At 36.6% G+C, this 6,798-nt stretch overlaps 1 non-coding gene across 1 annotated transcript; it reads left to right on the top strand.

Annotated features, from left to right (window-relative positions):
- Positions 1–397: 397 nt before the first annotated feature.
- On the top strand, positions 398–505 carry LOC112781365 (small nucleolar RNA R71). The gene has a single exon (XR_003192146.1). It is a non-coding gene; the product is annotated as a small nucleolar RNA R71 (small nucleolar RNA).
- The last annotated feature ends 6,293 nt before the right edge of the window (positions 506–6,798 follow it).

The raw sequence follows: 6,798 nt of genomic DNA, 5'->3' as shown, positions 1-6,798 counted from the left end.
TAGGATTCTCCCATGTAATTCACCTCTTCCATTGCAGGATTCTCAGGGTCATAAGCTTCTCCTTCAGAGGAGGCTTCTTTAGTACTGCCGGATGCTGCTTGCATTCCAGTCAGATTCTGAGAAATCATATTGACTTGTTGAGTCAATATTTTATTCTGAGCCAATATGGCATTCAGAGTATCAATCTCAAGAACTCCTTTCTTCTAAGTCATCCTATTATTCATAGGATTTCTTTCAGAAGTGTACATGAACTGGTTATTTGTAACCATCTCAATGAGTTTCTGGGCTTCTACAGGTGTTTTTTCAGATGAAGAGATCCACCAGCAGAGTGGTCCAATGACATCTTGGACAATTTAGACAGACCATCATAGAATATACATAAGATGCTCCATTCTGAAAGCATGTCAGAAGGACACCTTCTAATCAATTGCTTGTATCTTTCCCAAGCTTCATAGAGGGATTCACCTTCCTTCCGTCTAAAAGTTTGGACTTCCACTCTAAGCTTGCTCATCTTTTGAGGTGGAAAGAATTTGGCCAATAAAGCATTGACCAACTTTTCCCAAGAGTTCAGGCTTTCTTTAGGTTGTGAGTCCAACCATATCCTAGCTCTGTCTCTTACAGCAAAGGGAAAAAGCATAAGTCTGTAGACCTCGGGATTAACCCCATTGGTCTTAACAGTGTCACAGATTTGCAAGAATTCAGCTAAGAACTGATGAGGATCTTCCAATGGAAGTCCATGAAACTTGCAATTCTACTGCATTAGAGAAAATAATTGAGGCTTAAGCTCAAATTTGATTACTCCAATTGCAGGAATTGAGATTCTTCTTCCATAGAAGTCGGAAGTTGGTGAAGTAAAGTCACCAAGCATCTTCCTTGCATCTCCACCATTGTTGTTGGGTTCGGCTACCATGTCTACTTCTTTTTCAAAATTTTTTGTAAGGTCCTCTCCGGAGTGTTGTGCTTTAGCTTCTCTTAGCTTCCTCTTCAGAGTCCTTTCAGGTTTAGGATCAGCTTCCACAAGAATGTCTTTATCCCTGTTCCTGCTCATATGAAAAAGAAGAAAATAGAAAAAAAGAGAAATTCTCTATGTCATAGTATAGAGATTCCTTTATGTGTCAGAGGAAAAGAAGAATAGAATGAAAAAGAATGAGGTAGAGAGAATAAGAGGAATTCAAACACAGAGAGAGGGAGAGGGTTCGAATTATGAGTAGAAGAGAAGTGTTAGTAAATAAATAAATAAATAGAAAGAGATGAGAGAGAGAGAGGGAATTCGAATATTAATTAAAAGAAAAGAAAAATATTTTTGTTTTTATTTTAATTATAAGTTAGAATTCGAAATTTAAGAAAAGAAATAAAAGCAAATTGAAAACTAAATAAATTAATTAATTAAAAAGATTTTTGAAAAATTTGTTAGTTAGTTTTCGAAATAGATGAGAGAGAAAAGTAGTTAGGTGATTTTGAAAAAAATAAGAAATATTAAACTTTTTAAAATTAAAATAAACAAGTCAAGTAGTTAGTTGAAAAAGATTTGAGAATAAATTTTGAAAAGATAAGAAGTTAGAAAAAGATTTTGAAATTAAAATTTTAAAAAGATATGATTGAAATTTATTTTGAAAAAGATTTGAAAAAGAAATTAAAAAGATTTGATTTTTTTTTTAAAATTAAAGTTGATGACTTGACTAACAAGAAACTAAAAGATATGATTCTAGAATTTAAAGATTGAACCTTTCTTAACAAGAAAGTAACAAATTTGAAATTTTGTGAATCAAAATATTAATTGTTAGTAGAGTTTTTGAAAATATGAAATAAAAATAAGAAAAAGATTTTGAAAATTCATTTAAGAAATTCGAAATTATTAAGAAGAAAAATGAAAAAGATTTGATTTTTGAAAAAGATTTGAAAAGATAAAATTTTTAAATCGAAATTTTGACTTGACTAACAAGAAACAACTAAATTTTAAAATTTTTTGACTAAGTTAACCCAAAATTTCGAAATTTATGAGTAAAATAAGGAAAAGATATTATTTTTTATTTTTGAATTAATGAAGAAAGAGAAAAACAACAAAAAGACACAAGACATAAGAATTTAAGATCAAAACAAGAAAAATATGCAAAAACACTTTGAATGTCAGGATGAACACCAAGATCACTTTGAAGATCATGATGAACATCAAGAACATATTTTTGAAAATTTTTAAGAAAAGAAAGACATGCAAGACACCAAACTTAAAAATTTTTAAACTTTAGACACTAATAATTCGAAAATACACAAGAAAAACAAGAAAAGACACAAAACAAGAAAAATTAAAGATCAAACAAGGAAAATCATCAAGAAAAACTTGAAGATCAAAGAACAGAATGCATGTTGAATTTTTCGAAAATTTAAGAAAAATTAAAAAGATACAATTGACACCAAACTTAAAATTTGACACAAGACTCAAACAAGAAACATAATTTTTTTTTTTGTTTTTATGGTTTTAAAATTTTTTGTATATTTTTTTGAAATTATTTTGGAAAAAGAAAATAAAGAAATTCAAAATTTTTAATAAAAATTCCAGGATTCATGCAATGTTAATTTAAAGCTCCAGGTCAAAAGATTAGACATGGCCAAATGGCCAGCTAAGCTTTAGTAAAACACTGTAAATAACAATATCAGATTTAAGAATCCAAAGGCTCATGCAATGTTATTCTAAAGCTTCGGTCCAAAAGAATTAAACATGGCCAAATGGCCAGCCAAGCTTTAGCATAACAAATACAGACATGTCCTTTCTACAATAGAAAGTGGAAACCTCAGTCCAAAAGATTAGACATGGCTTAACAGCCAGCCAGGTTTCAACATATCTCATGAAGCTCTAGAATTCATTCTTAAAAATTTTTGAATGAATTTTTCGAAATCACAAATTTTTTTTCGAAAATAAAAATAAAAAAGCTTAAACATAAAATAAAATTACCCAATCTAAGCAATAAGATGAACCGTCAGTTGTCCAAACTCGAACAATCCCCGGCAACGGCGCCAAAAACTTGGTGCACAGAATTGTGATCACACTTTTCACAACTTCGCACAACTAACCAGCAAGTGCACTGGGTCGTCCAAGTAATACCTTACGTGAGTAAGGGTCAATCCCACGGAGATTGTCGGCTTGAAGCAAGCTATGGTCATCCTGTAAATCTTAGTCAGGCGGATTCAAATGGTTATGAGGTTTTGATAATTAAAAGATAATTAAAACATAAAATAAAATAAAGATACTTATGTAATTCATTGGTGGGAGTTTCAGATAAGCGTTTGGAGATGCTTTGTTTCCTCTGAACCTCTGCGTTCCTACTGTCTTCATCCAATCATGCGTGCTCCATTCCATGGCAAGCTGTATGATCCTCTCGATGAAAAATACCAGGTACGGTTTCTGCACGACTAATCAACTGTCGGATTTCTCGTCTCGGATGAAAAATATCGGGTACAGCTACCGCACGGCTAATCATCTGTCGGTTCTCACTAGCATCGGAATAAGATCTCTCTATCTTTTTGCACACTGTCACTGCGCCCAACATTCGAAAGTTTGAAGCTCATCACAGTCATCCCTTCCCAGATTCTACTCGGAATACCACAGACAAGGTTTAGACTTTTTGAATCTCAAGAATGCTGCCAATTGGTTCTAGCCTATACCACGAAGGTTCTAATCTCACAGATTCGGATGCTTTGTTGTCAGGAAAGGCGATGTAAATCGTGGATTAGAGACCCAAGAGATTATACTTTGGCTGTCGTCCAATGACTACGTTGAACATCATGTAGACCGCTTGTGGTTGTCAGGCACGCGGATCTTGGCTAAGCGAGTAATGAAGATAGTGGGTAATTGTCACGGGCCACCCCTTCATTCTGACTTAACTAAATTAAGTACGAGAATATATCTTGGAGAAGAAGTAAGCGTGAATTGAAAGAGAAACAATAGTACTTGCATTAATTCATGAAGAACAGTAGAGCTCCGCACCTTAATCTATGAGGTGTAGAAACTCCACCGTAGAAAATACATAAGAGAAAGTAGTCTAAGCATGGCCGTGTGGCCAGCCTCCAATGTCTAAGGACTAAACGTCCAGAGATTGATATACAATAGTAAAAAGTGCTATTTATACTGAACTAGTTACTAGGGATTACAAAAAATAAGTAACTAAGTGCAGATAGTGCAGAAATCCATGTCCGGAGCCCACTTGGTGTGTGCTTGGGCTGAGCATTGAGCTTTACACGTGCATAGGCCATTTCTAGAGTTAAACGCCAGCTTGGATGCCAGTTTGGGCATTTAACTCCAGTTTTGGTGCCAGTTCTGGCGTTTAACGCCAGAAAAGGGTCTCTGGCTGGCGTTTTACGCCAGTTTGGGCCATCAAATCTCGGGCAAAGTATAGACTATTACATATTTCTGGAAAGTCCAAGATGTCTACTTTCCAACGCAATTAAGATCACGCTAATTGGGCTTCTGTAGCTCCAAAAAATCCACTTCGACTGTAGGAGGGTCAGAATCCAACAGCATCTGCGGTCCTTTATCAGCCTCTGAATCAGACTTTTGCTCAGGTCCCTCAATTTCAGCCAAAAAATACCTGAGATTACAGAAAAATACACAAACTCATAGTAAAGTCCAGAAATGTGATTTTTTCATAAAAACTAATAAGAATATAATAAAAAGTAACTAAAACATACTAAAAACTATGTAAAAATAATGCCAAAAAGGGTATAAATTATCCGCTCATCACCGGTGGTAGTGGGCCGAGAAGGGGTAGTAAGGAGAAGAAGAAGAAAGGAAGAAAAATTATAGGAAAGAAAAAGAAAATGGAGAGAACAGGGTAGCGTGCCCCGCTAGCTGCGTCAGGCATGTGACGCGCGTGCCTCGTCCACGCGTACGCGTGGATAGCAGAAATGGAGGGGGACGGGTATGCGTCAGGTGAGGCGCACGCGTGGGATAAGATTGTGCTCCTCGCACAAAGGCAGCACAAAACTCGCGCAACTCTCTGGTTCTTGTACTAGCAGTTGCAATACCAGCAAACGATGCGTGCGCGTCGCCCACGCTCACGTGTGGGTGTGCGAGATAGACCAGTGACGCGTATGCGTCACCGACGCGCACGCGTGGGAAGCATTATGCTCCTAGCATGAAATTTGTACAGTTCCATCAGAACTCTTTGGTTTTTGTACCAGGAGTTGTGGAAATGCAATCGATGCGTACGCGTCATCCACGCGCACGCGTGGGACGACTTTTTTTTTAAACAACATGAGGGAGATAATTGTAGTACAATCTTGGAATTCATTCAAGCTAGATACTTGAAAAACACTTAGAATTTCAGGCAATACTCAAAATCAAGCCTTTTTCTTCAAAATTGCCAATTTAACTAATACTAAGATCAATGAAATCCTCATGAAGACTCTAATAAGCTCAACAAAATCAAACAAAATCAACTCAACAAAATCAAACAATCACAAAATCAAACAAAGACTCTAAAACTACATGTAAGAAACTATATACAAGGAGGATCATACCATGGTGGGTGTCTCCCACCTAGCACTTTTCTTTAACGTCCTTAAGTTAGACGGTCATGAGCTTGAGATCATCTTCTTGGAACATCCTCAAGGACATCCATCTTGTCATTCTGGTTGGCCTTGGTAAGAGTGTCCTTCAAGGGGAGATGCTTCCACTTGTCAATTGCACCATGATTGGGTGCCTTGTTTACTTGAGAATATGGAAGTTGTGGATCCTTCCCCTTTTCCTTGCAAACTGATGAGTCCATATTTTTCGGTATATTTTGGTTTGATTCGAGTAGATTTCATCACATACACCACATTTATTCATCTAAATAGCATGCTTTTGTGTTTTCTTCCTAAATTGAGCTTAATTGTGAAAACATGCTATTTTGTGCTTAATTTAATCAATTTTATTCCACTTTCATTCCATTAGGTGCCTTGATGTGTTTGATGAGTAATTTTAGTTTTACAAGGCTAATATGGATGGAAGAAGTGATGGAAAAGCATGCAAAAAGGGAGAAAACATGAAGAAATGAAGTTTTGGAAGATTCAGCTTCCATGCGTGCCCACAGTAATGCGTGCGTACGCACGCCCACGCAAGTTTAGTGATGCGTACGCGTGGGAGCATATTTCGCCAAACGATGCGTACGCGTGACCCACGCGTATGCGTCGCAAGCAGCACGTGACTCACTTAATGGAAATCGCTGGGGGCGATTTTTGGGCCTCCAGAGCCCAGTTTTGGGACTCTCTGAAGCTGATTCTTCTTATATCAAGCATTGCCTCATTCCATGTGAAAGGGGGGAGAAATTAGGGTTAGTTTAGTGATGAGCGGATAATTTATACACTTTTTGGCATTGTTTTTAGTATGTTTTTAGTAGAATCTAGTTACTTTTAGGGATGTTTTTATTAGTTTTTATGTTAAATTCACATTTCTGGACTTTACTATGATTTTGTGTGTTTTTCTGTGATTTCAGGTATTTTCTGGCTGAAATTGAGGGACTTGAGCAAAAATCATATTCAGAGGTTGAAGAAGGACTGCTGATGCTGTTGGATTCTGACCTCCCTACACTCAAAGTAGATTTTCTGAAGCTACAGAACTCCAAATGGCGCGCTTCCAATTGCGTTGGAAAGTAGACATCCAGGGCTTTCCAGAAATATATAATAGTCCATACTTTAACCGAGTTTAAATGACGTAAAAGGGCGTTAAACGCCAGTTCTACGCTGCTGTCTGGAGTTAAACGCCAGAAACACGTCACAAACCAGAGTTGAACGCCAGAAACACGTTACAACATGGCGTTCAAC

This window comes from Arachis hypogaea, chromosome 19, assembly GCF_003086295.3.
Source record: "Arachis hypogaea cultivar Tifrunner chromosome 19, arahy.Tifrunner.gnm2.J5K5, whole genome shotgun sequence".
Lineage (NCBI taxonomy): Eukaryota > Viridiplantae > Streptophyta > Magnoliopsida > Fabales > Fabaceae > Arachis > Arachis hypogaea.
Note: the sequence above shows the minus strand (reverse complement) of the source record. Positions and strands in the feature narration are given on the sequence as shown.